The sequence below is a fragment of the Ovis canadensis genome, chromosome 3, assembly GCF_042477335.2.
Source record: "Ovis canadensis isolate MfBH-ARS-UI-01 breed Bighorn chromosome 3, ARS-UI_OviCan_v2, whole genome shotgun sequence".
Taxonomy (NCBI): domain Eukaryota; kingdom Metazoa; phylum Chordata; class Mammalia; order Artiodactyla; family Bovidae; genus Ovis; species Ovis canadensis.
This window is the reverse complement of record NC_091247.1, coordinates 205,605,308-205,622,209: the sequence shown is the minus strand read 5'-3', so window position 1 is coordinate 205,622,209 and position 16,902 is coordinate 205,605,308. Positions and strand designations below refer to the sequence as shown.

General features: G+C 38.9%; 1 protein-coding gene across 7 annotated transcripts in view; it reads right to left on the bottom strand.

Annotated features, from left to right (window-relative positions):
- EPS8 (EGFR pathway substrate 8, signaling adaptor) overlaps positions 1-16,902 on the bottom strand; it is a 211,951-nt gene that overhangs the window by 94,538 nt on the left and 100,511 nt on the right. The window contains exon 1 of one of the 7 annotated variants that reach the window (XM_069585620.1): positions 15,929-16,142. The exons of the other annotated variants lie outside the window; for them this stretch is intronic. The gene's annotated coding sequence lies outside the window, so the exon portion shown is untranslated. Of the gene's footprint in view, positions 1-15,928; positions 16,143-16,902 lie in introns of those variants that run through there. 7 annotated transcript variants of the gene reach the window in all.

The following is a 16,902-nucleotide window of genomic DNA, read 5'->3' as shown; positions in this document are numbered from 1 at the left end:
CTGCTGTATACCTGAAACTAATGCAACATTATAAAATCAACCATACTTCAACTTAAAAGAATTTTAAATTAAAAATAAATAAATAAATGAGGTCACAGAGCAGTAGGACATGAACATTTCTTCTGGGGGACACAATTCAACCTGCAATGATGACCTTGGCAGTTTTCTGGGGAGTGCTGCACTTTGCTAATCTGTAGACTGTCTCTCTATAGGGGGTTGACTGATTTTTTCTCATGGTTAGAATGGAGTTACAGATTTTGGAAGAAAGACACAGAGACGTGTGCCATTCTCATCACACCATACCAAGACTAGTACATGCTGCTACCCTGACTCCACATGGTTTATGCTGACCTTGGCAGCATTTGTCAGGTCTCCCCATGATAAAGTGACTTTCCTCGCCACCATTACACAAGCCCTCTTGGGAAGGAGGTCAGTATGTGTAGAATATTCTTAAGGGGTGGACAGTGATGCTCCACCTCCTTGAGGAAGAACTATCCACACAAATTATTATGAATTATTCTACATAGAGATTTGTGTGTATTTCCCACCATTACTTTATTTATTCTATTTTTTTTAAATATTAAACTGGTAAGATGGAATGACAAAAAAGAAGTTTATATTCACCAAATAAAAACCCCTGATGATTCATTCCCTATAAAACTCCTATTTCAAGTGGTCCAGAGAAGATCTGAGTTAAGCTTCAGTTGTGCTGGGTACAGAATACTGCTAAAGAGAGAAAGAAAAGAGAGAGAAAGAAAAGAACTAGAAAATGAAACCAAGAAAGCAACTAAAATCAGGGCATGAGACAGATTATAGCCCTTAACAAAACCCCTGGCTACCACCAGCAAAAGATGATCAGAATTTTAAAAAGTAAACATTATTTAAGACGTTCCAATCTTTCCAGAAGTAAAGAGTTGTTGGGCACGGATTCTCAGAAGAGGCAGGAAAATACTCACTGGGGACATATTCTCTCAGGGTACAAATAAAAAAATAGATTTTTTTCTGTCAATTCATTCCTCAACTGAGCAGAATTCAGAGAACATTTTGGAAAAAGAAGTCAAGAAGACCATCTCACCTACCCCACCTGCCACCTCCCCCAATAATTTTTTTTTTCAAATTTCCTCTTCTTGTACATCAGCCTTGAGGGTTACTGCTCAGATATTGTATGAACCTTGGTAGAAGGCTTCCAAAACTAAACTTGGTGCCATTGACTAATACAAAACAAAAGCCATGAGGAAATCAGGACTTTATATGATATATGATATATCTTAATTGCTAAACATCCTTTTTCCATGGTAGTGCCCTACACTAAATTAGTGCAGGTCAACATATCTTTTAACAAAGGCAAACAGTTATCTGGGCCTCATGTAGCCCAGCTGGGTGGAGAGACAGAAAAAAAAAATGTTCTAAATTTATCCTTAGTGAAATCGAAACTCTTGAATTCAAATTTCATTATGATGTATTAAATGTATTTACTAAAAATAGTAAATCATAAAACCTTACAGGTGCAGTGAGAAGAGCTCTGACCCACAGATGAGACATAACATTTTAATATTTAACTACCCTGTTGCCAAGATTACCTTCCTTGGCATTACCTAGAGCAAAGGATGTTAAACAATAAACAGAACATGGCAGGCAATTCGCTCTGAATTTTCAGTACAGCTCCTTAAGAGGACCTATGGTTTACAAACTAGACAACATAATTTTAGAAATGGTCACAACCCACAAAATGGGAAATGCCACCTTTAAGCAAATGTTGTGCTGAATTCATCCCACTTTTCCAAAACATACATACATCTCCCTGAAGTTATTAGAAGTAAAAATGTTTAAGTTGAACACTTAGCAGAATTGATACAGGACTTTAGGGAAAAAAAGCAATCTGTACAAGTGAAGATCAGATCAGCTTACTGATGTATTATAATGCACATGGTCACATCACCCCTACTCTGCTTTTCAGATCCGTTATTAAAAGATGCTACTTTCCATCTTAATTTCATCTATCCCTGTCTGCCATATCACTCAAACACTGATTAATCTGATAAGACATAGAGGTCTCACATCTTATCAAAGACTATTTACTATTTCTATTTGTTTGATCTGTTTTAGCAAGACACGGTTTTACAGATCCAAATATCAGCATAATGGTTACACAGAGGCATGTATTTCCCTCTGACAGAAGACCTTGTGTACTGCTCTAGGTATCAGAGCATATCAAGTTCAATGTACATAGCTTTATAAGCCCATGGAAAGTTCATGACTAGGCAGATAAGGTAAAACTCTCAAACCATTCTGAAATTTTTCTTATTGCTATTATTCAATATAGCTTAATATTTTGTTGACAAATATAAAAATTCACTTCTCTCAAAATACTATTTTTCATTTATCCTCAGAAACAGAGGTAGTCCTAATATGCTGTTAGAAAGTGATGCAACAGAAAATAGTCAAAACAAAAAAATGTCAATTCCAGTGATCACCTGCATTTGGCTGAATACGAAAATAACTGCTCAACAGTAGGTACTCTTGCTAAGAAAATAACCGTTTGCACCCCATCAAACTCACAGAAGATCCAGCACTAACAAAGCCTTCCTTTAAAATGTGTCCATCTTACAGAGATGAGGAAATCTTAGAGGAAAAAAACACAAGGAAAGAAAAGGTGTATTTAGGAAATGAGCACATTACAGGTAACGTAAAGCACAGTAAAGAGTTCAAGAGAGCTAGATTAGGGGTGGGTCTACAGAACAAAACCTCCCTCACAGAAGGACTAAATCACAGAAGGCAAGGTAAAGACCTTTCGCAGTGTATGGTACAGTGCGGGAGAGACATCAAAGGGATCATTTATGATACAATGTGGCAAGCAGAGCGCAGAAGACTAGGTGAGCACCTCCTATTGGGAAGGGGAGGGCATTCAGTTCCTAAAAGCCTTCCTTCAGGTCTTCATGATGTATGAACCAGGTAAACCACAAGAGAAAAGGAAAGAGTGAGGATAAGAGTCAGCTTCATACAGTTAGGAAACCACCAGGAGTTCAGAGTTGGTGCAGAATAACTTGAAGAGGGAGGGCGTAACAAGAAATGAAGCTGGAGATCCGATGAGGATGAGCATCACAGAAGGCAAAGCTACATGTATATCAGATTTGGTTAGACCAAAGTTCAGCTCACTGTGTCTGTGCAATTGCCACTCACAGCACACCGGGGTTAAATTTCCTTTTTTGTACAATCTTTTCTCTTCATTCATAATTATCTTACCCTTGACTCTTAGTTCTCCTATGTACTTTTATTAGTTTCATTCCTTTACTCTCCACCAGAAGTGGTGGTCTTCTTTCAGTACATTTAAACACCTTCTAGACTATCCTTTTCCTCTTTCTGTGGGCATCTCTCTCTGATCTCTATATATTCCTACCCATGATCAGAACTGATGGCTCTCTAAGCCTCCAGCAGGCTTTCATCGTAGTACCCGAATTCAACGTCTTCCTCTTCATTACCCTCATCTTTCTCCTGTCTTAGATCCTTGTTTCCTGGATCCCAACTTTCCCATTTTCTTAAAGTTTTTTTTTTTTTTTAAATCTTGGAAAAGCACATACTTCTGGAAGTAACCTAGATGGAAGCAACCTAGATGTCCTTCAGCAGATGAATGGATAAGAAAGCTGTGGTATATATACACAATGGAGTATTACTCAGCCATAAAAAAGAATATATTTGAATTGGTTCTAATGAGGTGGATGAAACTGGAGCCTATTATACAGAGTGAAGTAAGCCAGAAAGAAAAACACCAATACAGTATACTAACACATATATATGGAATTTAGAAAGATGGTAACGATAACCCTGTATGCGAGACAGCAAAAGAGACACAGATGTATAGAACAGTCTTGGACTCTGTGGGAGAGGGCGAGGGTGGGATGATTTGGGAGAATGGCACTCAAACATTCATAATATCATATGTGAAACAATTCGCCAGTCCTGGTTTGATGCATGATACAGGATGCTTGGAGCTGGTGCACTGGGATGACCCAGAGGGGTGGTACGGGGAGGGAGGTGGGAGAGGGGTTCAGGATGGGGAACACGTGTACACCCATGGCGGATTCATGATGATGTATGGCAGAACCAACACAATATTGTAAAGTAATTAGCCTCCAATTAAAATAAATAAATTTATATTTTAAAAAATAAATCTTGGGAAAGCACATACTTCTGGAACTTTCTGAGAAAGAGTATAATGAGAAAGGTAATTTCTGAAGCTTTATATAACTGTAAATGTGTTTAGTCTGCTCTCATAGATGATCAATAGTTTGTCTCAGTTTCAAATTTCATACTGCAAATTATTTTTGCCCTGTAATTTTGAAGGCATTGTTCTTGTGTCTTCACTGATTTCCTGAGATGACAAAGGTCATTCTGTAAGGGCCTTTTTTTTTTTCCCCCTTTCTGCAAGTTCTGGAATTTGGCGATCTTCAGTTTTTTCCTCTGTTGTTTTCCTGAATACATCAGTGTAGGAGTGTTTTTTTTTTAATTCAATATATTAGAAACTCAATAAGCCTTTTAAATTTGAAAATCATTTTCCTTAAATTCTAGTAAATTTTGAGTTATTTCTTGCACAGTTTCTTCACTACATTTTTAAAAATTTTCTTTAAAAAAAAAAAGCTTATTATTCAGAATAGGACCTCTTGGATGGAGTCTCTAATTTTCTTGTTTATTCTCTTTTGTTTTCCATTTCCTGTTATTTTTGTTCTACTTTTTGAGTGGCTTCCTCAACTTTATCTTCAAAATACATTTTAATTTCTCATTGTCCTTCATCAATTTTTAATTTTTCAGGAGTACATTTTCATGCCCTACGTGTTTCTTTCCTTAAAGCACCTCTTCTTATTTCCTTATTGCAGTGTATTCTTCGATATTTCTGAGAATATTAATAACAGTATTTTAAAATTTTATTCGCCCTTGTCTTTGTTTCTGTCAATTTCCTTGTTTAATCTAGGTTTGTTTTGGTCTCCGGATTTCTTCAAATGTCTGGTGATCACTGGTTGTTCCTCACCTTGAAGATGGAGCACAAAAAAGCTGACTGGCAAGTCTGTGTCAATGGGTGGGTCTTGTTAACAGGTGGGCTTCACTGCAGAGTAATCTGGCTGGGCTGTTCCACTTGGAGATCCCAACTATTAGTACCTATAAGTCTTCTGCACAAATGGTTCAGAGTCTTCAAAGAAGTATATTCTGGTTTCATACCTAGAGAATACATATCTGACTTCCAAAATGTGGGGGAGGAACTGAAGTACCCTGAGGGTGTCTCACTACTTATTAAGTATTTCACTGAGTCCTCTACCCTCTATCTGTGCCTTGGTATCTCCCACTCAAGAGTTCTCCACTTCACATTCTCCACGGAGTAAACTTCCAGTCCTGCTGGACAGTGGGGAGGTATCTGGGGTCCAAGTTCTCTTGAAACACACTGCCACCTCTTCCTCCTGTTTTCACCTCACCCTCACTGCTGAGCCTTTCTGATGTGAACCTTAATGTCTCTCCCTAGAGGCTTGAGTTTCAGTTTCTCAGGATGTGTAGGCTAGTTACAATCATTTCTGGATTTTCCAGGGTCCCTTGGTCTTACCAAGTTTCTGCATTTTTAAAATCCCTTCACTGTCATCATTTCTGGAAGGAGTAGAATAAACGTATGTGCTTAATCTGCTTCTGGGAAATAGATGGGGGAAACAGTGGACACAGTGTCAGACTTTATTTTTTTGGGCTCCAAAATCACTGCAGATGGTGACTGCAGCCATGAAATTAAAAGGCACTTACTCCTTGGAAGGAAAGTTATGACCAACCTAGATAGCATATTCAAAGGCAGAAACATTACTTTGTCAACAAAAGTCCATCTTGTCAAGGCTATGGTTTTTCCAGTAGTCATGTATGGATGTGAGAGTTGGACTGTGAAGAAAGCTGAGCACCGAGAATTGATGCTTTTGAAATGTGGTGTTGGAGAAGACTCTTGAGAGTCCCTTGGACTGCAAGGAGATCCAACCAGTCCATCCTAAAGGAGATCAGCCCTGGGTGTTCTTTATTTTTTTTTTTTTTAAATTTTAGTTTTTTATTTTTTAAATTTTAAAATCTTTAATTCTTACATGCATTCCCAAACATGAACCCCCCTCCCACCTCCCTCCCCATAACAACTTTCTGGGTCATCCCCATGCACCAGCCCCAAGCATGCTGCATCCTGCGTCAGACATAGACTGGCGATTCAATTCACATGATAGTATACATGTTAGAATGTCATTCTCCCAAATCATCCCACCCTCTCCCTCTCCCTCTGAGTCCAAAAGTCCGTTATACACATCTGTGTCTCTTTCCCTGTCTTGCATACAGGGTCGTCATTGCCATCTTCCTAAATTCCATATATATGTGTTAGTATACTGTATTGGTGTTTTTCTTTCTGGCTTACTTCACTCTGTATAATCGGCTCCAGTTTCATCCATCTCATCAGAACTGATTCAAATGAATTCTTTTTAACGGCTGAGTAATACTCCATTGTGTATATGTACCACAGCTTTCTTATCCATTCATCTGCTGATGGACATCTAGGTTGTTTCCATGTCCTGGCTATTATAAACAGTGCTGCAATGAACATTGGGAAGGACTGATGCTGAGGCTGAAACTCCAGTACTTTGGCCACCTCATGCGAAGAGTTGACTCACTGGAAAAGACTCTGATGCTGGGAGGGATTGGGGGCAGGAGGAGAAGGGGATGACAGAGGATGAGATGGCTGGATGGCATCACTGACTCGATGGACGTGAATCTGAGTGAACTCTGGAGTTGTTGATGGACAGGGAGGCCTGGTGTGCTGCAGTTCATGGGGTGGCAAAGAGTCAGACACGACTGAGCGACTAAACTGAACTGAACAGTCAATGAATTGACTGCAAATAGGTTACGAGCACAATTTATCTTATCCCTTATTTGGCTAAGATGTTTTGATCTCCAAAGGGTCTGAACTGAACTGAATCTGCTTCTTTCTCTAATGTATTTTTTTAAATAAAAAATGTCATCTTTATTACTATTAAGTTGTACCTAAGAACACGGCTTGTATATAAAATTAGATAGCTCATGTAAATTTGCTATATAACGTGGCAAGTTCAAATCAGGTGCTCTGTGACAACCTCAAGAGGTGGGATGGGGTAAGAGGCAGGAGGGAGGTTCAAGAGGGAGGGGAGATAAGTATACCTATGGCTGATTCATGTTGATGTATGGCAGAAACCAAAACAATATTATAAAGCAATTATCCTTCAATTAAAAAGAAATTTAATAAATTTTTTAAAGGAACATGGCTTGACTTGTGGTTTCTTATCATATCCTAAAATGTGTTTTTTTCCCTTTTAAAAATTTATTATTATTTTTTTCTATTATTTTTCAAATTCTTTTCTTATTTAGGATATTATATATCTAATATATTTTCATGGCCTAAAAATGGACAGACATCTGTAAATGAAAAACTTAGGAGAAAAATTCAAGTCACCTCTAATATGAACTTGAGAAGTTAAGGTAGCTACGAAATATGAGTACAAGTTTATACTAAAAATAAAAGTACCATAAAAGTCAGAGTAAAAGCACACACACACACAAAAATGAAGGGTATTCACTTTACAAAAAGTCAGCTGATATTTTGGTAGTATACAATTAACCGCCTGTTATTTTTGTAGCAACAAATGCCATTTTCAATTTGCAGGAAAGAAACATTATAATATGTAAAAGTGAGGCAATATCTCTATCTAAATCAGGCATTATTGTTAACGAAAAATGCTGTAACTATTTTTTCAGAAATTAAATCATAGCACAACAGAATTAGGTTTCTAAATGAAACCTGAAATTTATCCTTAGGTAAATAACCACTAATTTATTCATTTTAATTAAACAGATTTTTAAATAGTTTTTTCCAAAGAGATGCCTTTTAAAATAAATGTATCTGGGAACAAATTCTTTGTGAGCTCCCCTCAAAGAAAAGTCAAGAGATATCTGTGCATTCATTTTACAATTCTAGTTGCCTATAAAAAATAGAGTGAAGCTTTCTTTTCTTCAGAGATTAGATATTTTTATAGTCATAAAAATTAAAAGAAGAAAATTTAAGTTCTATGGGAAAATTTTTTAAATCAAGGCTATGAAATTTCATACTTAAAAGACAGTAAATATAAGCTTTGACGGTAGACAGTACTACTTTTTAAAATGTCTGCCAAATTATAACAAAATGGACATTTTCAGAAATAGACATATATCTGTTTACTATGGTAAAAAAAAAGTTAATGCTCATTTATTAAGCATTTTAGGGTGTCAGCCACTGTGCCAGGCACTATTTGTACATTATCTTACTAAATTCTTACCACCTTATGAGGTTATAAGAGTTTTATTATCCCTCTTTTAATAGGAAATCTGGGACCTACAAAAGTTACAAATAAAGGTAACTCAGCCATGATAGCTGTGTACCACGGCTAAGAACTGACCGCCAGTCATGCTTTTAACCACTGTTGTACACTTTCGTTTCACTAATGACAAATCTGGTATTTTGAATCTGGCTGAGGCTGTCAACACTCCTGAATTAAAAGCCAAAATGATCTTTGTAAATGATTACTCAAACAAGATTCATCCAACGTTTTTCGGCACATCAGCACAAGCCAATAACAATACTCATTCATGCATTTGCTCCTTCACATGGAGTTACTAATAACCATTCCATAGTTATTGCGGCTCAAGATAAACACTGTTAAATAAAACTTCCAGCATTGATGAAAAAGAACAATATCATCACCGTTCAGTGTAGCAGCTGGGCACAAGTACTAAACAACTGAAGTGTAGTTAGTACTACTGAGGAACTGAAATTTGAATTTTACTAAATTTAAATTAATTTAGTGGTGCTTATAATCTAGTGGGGAAGCCAGAATGAAATAAGTAAAATAACAAATATAATAATATATCATTTGTTAATTGCTTAGAAGAAAAAGAACAGAAAGGTGGAGGACAGAGGAGGCTGGTGTGCAACAGTCCATGGGGTCGTGAAGAGTCAGACATGACTGAACAACTGAACAACTTATAAATCTATAAGTCAGATTGAGTCAAACCTAGCTACAAAATTCTGAAAAGGATGGGACTGAGAGATTTATTCTGAAAATGTTATTTCAGGATTTCATTACTTAAAACCTAGGATAATTAGTGTTACTTTAAAACAAAGAATTTATGCATGTTTTTGAAAGTGCTTTCAGTGTTTCAGAAGTGATGAACGGAAACAATGCCCTGTTGGCAAATACATGCAAAAATAACTCTGAATGACAATGTTTTTTTTTAACCCTATTCCAGGTAACAATCTGAATTTAAACTAAATAAAATAAAAGATAATAGGAAAGAAGAATTGAAAAAACTAAGGGTAGGAAATTAAAAGATGCTTGCTCCTTGGAAGAAAAGCTATGACAAACCTAGACAGCATGTTAAAAAGCAGAAACATCACTTTGCCAACAAAAGTCTGCATAGTCAAAGCTATGGTTTTCCCAGTAGTTGTATACAGATGTGAGAGTTGGACCATAAAGAAGGCTGAGCACTGAAGAATTGATGCTTCTGAATTGTGGTGCTGGAGAAAATTCTTGAGAGTCCCTTGTACAGCAGGGGACCAAACCTGTAAATCCTAAAGGAAACCAACCCTAAATACTCATTGGAAGGACTGATGCTAAAGTGGAAGCTCCAATATTTCGGGCAGCTGACGCGAAGAGTTGTCTCATTAGAAAAAAAAAAAAAAAAACCCTGATGCTGGGGAAAATTGAAGGCAAAAGGAGAAGGCGGCAGCAGAGGATGAGATGGATGGCATCACTTGCTCAGTGAACATGAATTTGAGCAAACTCCAGGACACAGTGGGCTTCCCTGGTGGCTCAACTGGTAAAGAATCTGCCTGCAATGAGGAAGACCTGGGTTCAATCCCTGGGTTGGGAAGATTCCCTGGAGAAGGGAGAGGCTACCCACTCCAGTATTCTGGCCTGGAGAATTCCATGGACTGTATAGTCCATGGGGTCACAAAGAGTCGGACACAACGGAGCAACTTTCACTTTCCGGGACATAGTGAAGGACAGGGAAGCCTGGCATACCACAGTTTATGGAGTCACAGAGTTGGACACGAATTAGAAACTGAACAACAACAAAGGCAGTAAAATGGTAACTGAAGGTACTTCAAATTTAAGAACCCAGGAAATGAGAGAGAAACAAATGAACCATTATTACTACTTGGGCATAAATGGAAGTTTTTATAGCAACATGTCCACTATTGGGCCACAGTCAATTTATAAATCAAAAAACAAAAATATTTTCCAGGTATTAAATTCTGGATTTGAGCACTTGGAAGAGCAAACACAACTCTTCAGTGAATTAATAAGTGAAAAAAGGTGTTTGGGTCAGCCTGGAAGGGAGAATCACTTCAAACTGTCATGTTCCTGGATCACATTGTGTGGACTTTTGTTTGTGAGGTGAAGATAGATCTGTTTGCGGAAGCAGGCTATTTGAGGTCTAAAGGGAGTAGAAATTTGAAGAGGGAATTATCACAAGGCTGGTAATGCCACATCTGCATTTCTTTCTTTCCATTCCCATAGTTCCCAACTCTGAGCAACTGGGAAAAGGGCCCAGAGGCTGAGGGAGTTAGAAAAAACGGGGAGGAGCACGACTGGACGTCATTAAAAGGCCGCGCTCATAACAAGCACAAGTTTATTTTATATTTCTAAATAGCCCCCAAATTGATTCCAGCTCTTTAGTAAGTAAACTTGACTTTGTTTAGCTAGCATAACTGCCGTCCCCCTGTTTAAGCCAAATGACTTTATAGGTCAACGCACTAAGAGAACTAAACTGCTGCTACGACTGCTAACATAGTGATGGAACAAAGAGGGAGAGAAGCGGCAGCAGCAGCTACCAGTCTGAGAGCACGATGTGCCAGTCACAACTCTGAGTGCGTTATATCTATTTACTTTCTTTACATTGTCACTTCAAACTTACAAGGTAGGGACCATTACTATGCTCGCAGTACTCATGAGTTAGGCTAGGTTCAGTTCAGTTCAGTTCAGTCGCTCAGTCGTGTCCGACTCTTTGCGACCCCATGAATCTCAGCACGCCAGGCCTCCCTAACCATCACCAACTCCCAGAGTTCACTCAGATTCACGTCCATCAAGTCGGTGATGCCATCCAGCCATCTCATCCTCTGTCGTCCCCTTCTCCTCCTGCCCTCAATCCCTCCCAGCATCAGAGTCTTTTCCAATGAGTCAACTCTTCGCATAAGGTGGCCAAAGTACTGAAGTTTCAGCTTTAGCATCATTCCTTCCAAAAAACACCCAGGACCGATTTCCTTTAGAATGGACTGGTTGGATCTTCTTGCAGTCCAAGGGACTCTCAAGAGTCTTCTCCAACACCACAGTTCAAAAGCATCAATTCTTCGGCACTCAGCTTTCTTCAACAGAGTTAAATAACATGCCAATGTCACTAAGTAGTTATCTAAATAGGAATCTTAAAAATAAGCAGGAAGTAGGAATCTAAAAAAATGTATACAAATGAACTTATTTATAAAACAGAAACAGACTCACAGACCTAGAAAAACTTATGGTTCCCAAAGGGGAAAGGGTAGCAAGGGATAAACTGGGAATTTGGGATTTACAGGTACATACTGCTATACATAAACTATGTATCCAACAGGACCTACTATATAGCACAGGGTACGTTATTCAGTATCTTGTAATAACCTATAACAGAAAACAATCTGAAAAAGAAGAAATATATGTATATTATATATATAATATATACAAATGTATAACTGAAACACTTTGTTGTACATCTGAAACACTATAAATCAACTATGCTTCAATTTAAAAAAAATTTTAAAGTTAATAAGTAGTAGATACAGAATAAATTAGGCCACTCTGCCACAGAAAGGAAAATAATGGTCAGAAGGTTGTTTTTCACCTGAATTCACATAGCATCTAAATAGAATTAAAGTGATTTTTTTTTCTTCTGCTATAAATTTATTGCAAATGAGTTGTGTACATTTGTATAGAAAAGAACAGTCGAGTTTACTTATAAAGAAGAAAGAAAAGGTCTGGATTCTGGATATTACGAAGTAGAGGCAGGAGATAGTTAGGACTATTAGAAATCATATCAAGACAAAGGCAAAGACAGTACCAGGATACAAACAATGGACCCTAGAACTTCAACAGGATCAGAAAATTCTAAAAGGGCATGATATCACCTTTATTTCTGTTTAGCAAAGTCTAAGCCTATTATGGGCTTCCCTAGTCACTCAGATGGTAAAGCATCCTCCTGCAATGAAGGAGACCTGGGTTTGATCCCTGAGTCGAAATGATCCCCTAGAGAAGGAAATGGCAACATACTCCAGGATCCTTGCCTGGAAAATTCCATGGACAGAAGAGCCTGGCAGGCTATAGTCCATGGGGTTGCAAAGAGTTGCACATGACTGAGAGACTAACACACACACACACACACACACACACACACACACACACACACACCCTATTAGAGTCTTTCTCTGAGAATATAGTCCCACCTGCATAACTGCAATCAATAAAATCAGAAATGACTTTTACATCCAACTTTGAGGCAATGTATGTTTTTATAAACATGGGGACATAAGAATTAATATGAAAGATAGATACCAAAAAGTGCCCCCCAAGAAGCCTTATGAAACTGTAGAGATATTCCATTTTTCCAGTATGAAACACATATAGTAGGCACTTTTCCTCCAAATTCTGTGGAGGAAGTTCCTTCATCTCTCAGGAACTTCCACAAATCAGCTTAAATACATGTGCTTCTTTTTCTAACAATTTTATTTACTTTTACTGAAGTCAACAAGAAAAGAGCTAACAGTTTTCCTCCAGCTGCTAAGTGTCAGCATACCTTAAACTCAGCAACCTCTTCTAAGGGTTACAAAATATTACACTCCAAGGGATAAAGGTGATTGTTTCTGATAACATACATTTTATTGGTGTTATCTCTTAAGTAATTCTTAGACTCCATATATTTGTGTCATGTAAGCACTAAAAAGGGCTTCTCTGGTGGCTCAGCACTAAAGAATTTGCCTGCAATGCAGGAGACACAGGCTCAATCCCTGGGTGGGGAAGATCCCCTGGAGAAGAAAATGGCAAACCACTCCACTATTCTTGTCTGAAAAATCCCATGGACAGAGGAACCCAGCGGGCTACAGTTCATGGGGTTGCAGAGAGTCGGACACAACTGAGCATGCATGCAGTGCGCTGCACTGAGATTAGAAAGAACCCATAACACCAAAGTCCATACCATGTCTCGCTTTGCTAACACTATTCCTAACTCTGTGCCCTTGGACGTGTCACATAACCTCATAGTTTCTTAATTAGTACCCACGTGGCTCAGTGGTAAAGGATCTGTCTGCCAACGCAGGAGACACAGATATGGGTTCGATCCCTAGGTCAGGAAGATTCCCCTGGAGGAGGAAAGGGCAACCCGCTCCAGTATTTTTGCCTAGGAAATTTCATGGACAGAGAAGCCTGGTGGGCTACTGTAACGTGGGGTCACAAAAAGTCGGACAGTGTGTGCACACACACACACACAAGCTGGAAGCTAGGGTATCTCCAAGAGCTCTTTGCAACTCTAAGGTCTGGTGCATTAGCTTGATGACATCAGTGACAAAAGCTAGCACATTAGCTCAGTTACCTGCTTCTTGTCATACAAAGTTACCTACACAGACCATCTGACAGAATAGAGATGGGCATGTTGTTTTCTCATTGGTGGAGGGTGTGGTCCTTACATAAGTAACTTTGAGGACTGGCTGAACTCTACCCTCATAAACCCCAAGCCTGACTACGAAGAAAGCATGTGACACGAGGAATGTTGTCCTTTTTTTTTCCTTTATAATTTAGCTGCAAAGTCACCCTGGGGATAGCACGTAGCAGCACATAGTAGCATACGAACTAGTTAGCCAGGAAGAATACAATGCATCTATCTCCCTGCTTTCTTAGCAATTGAACCGTTTCATTCCAAGATGCTGAAATGGAATTTTTTTAAACAAGTCTTTGCATTTGGTGAGATATGAGATTCAGAGTTTATACAAAGTGAAACAGCTGATAGCTGATAGCTCAGCTGGTAAAGAATCCATCTGCAATGTGGGAGACCTGGGTTCGACCCCTGGGTTGGGAAGATCCCCTGGAGAAGGGAAAGGCTAGCACACAGTAGCATATGAACTAGTTAGCCGGGAAGAATATAATGCATTTCCTGGCTCTCTTATGAATGGAACTGCTTCAATCCAGGATGCTGAAATGCAAAATTTTTTAAACAAGTCATTGCATTTGATGAGATATGAGACTCGGCATTTATACAAGAGCGATGCTTAACCTCAACTGCCATTGTTGACACCTCCAGGAGGGTTGTTTTGTCAAAAGCCACGTGGCTGCTTCCCTGCCATGAAGGAAACAGGATGAAACTTGAGTGGCATGCTCCGGTAACGACTGTATGTGCCAAGACAGAAAATCAAAGACTCCGCTGATCAAGGCTCAAGTGCTTAAGATGGAAAAGAAAGAAAAATGACCAACTATCCATCAACTAAGTAGACAAATGATCCAAAGTATGGATCACCTCTGCCCACACATGATCCCTAAACATATTTCATGGCCCTTGCAAACCTTACAGAGGCTCAAATGACGATAATCTCCTTTTAGAAAATAAAGTTGCTGCTCTCCAAGAAGATGGGTGAGCAAGCTTGCCCAGGGGCAATTTTCTAACATCCAAAACCCATTTTCCTATTCCTAAAAATTAACAATAATAATGCTTCTACCAAGAAGGAAAATGCTTTGAGGGTACTTTTTTTTCCCCAGAGCCACTGGAAACAATAAAAATTTACTGAGTATGCATGAGTATTAAGTCGCGTCAGCCATGTCCAACTCCAAGACTTCATGGACTGTAGCCTGCCAGGCTCCTATCTGTGGGATTCTCCAGGCAAGAATACTGGAGTGGGTTGCCATGCCACCCTCCAGGGGATTTTCCCAACCCAGAGACTGAACTCCCATCTGCTATATCTCCTGAATTGGTAGGCAGGTTTTGGGGTTTTTTTAACCACTAGCACCACCTGGGAAGCCCACTGAGTATAGTCCAATGCATTCATTGTGGTATTGTGAAAGTAAGTGAAAGTCACTCAATCGAGTCCAACTCTTTGCAACCCCATGGACTAGGAATTCTCCAGGCCAGAATACTGGAGTGTGTAGCCTATCCCTTCTCCAGGGGATCTTCCTGACCCAGGAATCGAACCGGGATCTCCTTCATTGCAGGCAGATTCTTTACCAACTGAGCTATCAGGGAAGCCCATGGTATTGTGAGAGAACTAACAACAACAACAACAACAAAATTATGAAGATAGGCAACCCTGAGTTAATTAATTTAATCTGCATACCCCCTATTTTATTATTTTTTAGACTTTTTATCGGGGTGTAGCTGATTAATAATATTATGATAGTTTCAGATGAATGGCATAGCAACTCAGCCATACACATACATGTATCCATTCTCCCCCAAACTCCCCTCCCATGTAGGCTAGGGAGTCCTGAATTTAAATCCTGATATACCATCTCTCTGTGATCTTGGACAAATCATTATCCTCTCTAAGCCTCTGTTTACTTATCTATCAAATGAGGATAAGACTGTCATAAGGATTATAAAAAGCCACAGGTCCCTTGATATCCATATCTGTATCTACGTCTATCATCTCCTTTATTCTCCTGAAGAAGTTATTTAGCAGGAAAATAGAGATGGAGACCCTTTCTTTAAATATTGTTTCTAAAAAATGAAATTCACTGAAGCAAAATCCAGTTTCAGTCAATCAAATAAGACACAAGAGAAATATATGATACAAAAATAAAGGATGTTACCCACTACATTCGCACATGCACAAAAAGAAAATTCCTCAGCTCACCTTTCAAGACCAGGAAGAGTTTGCCGGCAGTCATCTCTCCAGGCTTCCACATTCTCATAGGCTCTGCCACCTATAAAGCTTCACTAGAACCACAGGCTCTTCTGGGTTCTTCTTGCACTGGTTAACCTACAGGCTTCTGCTCCTACCCTGAAAGCCCCACCCACTACTTTATACCAACCATCCAGTAATTGCTCAATTCCTACTTCTTTCTTTCTTAAGGTTTTCCTGACTAACTCAACATTAGCAACAGCTAGTCATCTGGCAATTACTTATCACGTTTAACATTTTTTAGTGTAGCTTGGAAGAACCTCTCTGATTTATTTCTTGGGAAATCTGACATTGCTCTGGGGTGTGGCAAACTCATACAGTCTTTAGCAAAATAATTTTAGTAACTAAGCATGTGCTGCTGCTGCTGCTGCTAAGTCACTTCAGTAGTGTCCGACTCTGTGCAACCCCACAGACGGCCTCCCACCAGGCTTCCCCATCCCTGGGAGTCTCAAGGCAAGAACACTGGAGTGGGTTGCCATTTCCTTCTCCAATGCATGAAAGTGAAACTGAAGTTGCTCAGTCGTGTCCAACTCTTAGCAACCTCATCGACGGCAGCCTACCAGGCTCCTCCATCCAGGCAAGAGTACTAGAGTGGGGTGCCATTGCCTTCTCCAAGCGTGTGCTACAGAAAGCTTATATATGCAAGCTAAAAGAGTAACATAAAATTTTAGTGACCAAAGTGGATACTATTAGCAATAGAAATGTCCTCTATGATTGACACAGATGACCATACGACACAAATGAAAATTTGGTACAAAATAAAAACAAATTTAGATAGTACAGAATTGGACAAAAAAATTTTTAAAAGAATTTATTTAGCAGAATTTCTACAGTCACAATTAGGTAAGACCCTCAGTGTTGACTGAGCGGAAACACCAATGAAAGCACTGCTGCTGGTATGGGCATGTATAAATGATGATTTTCAC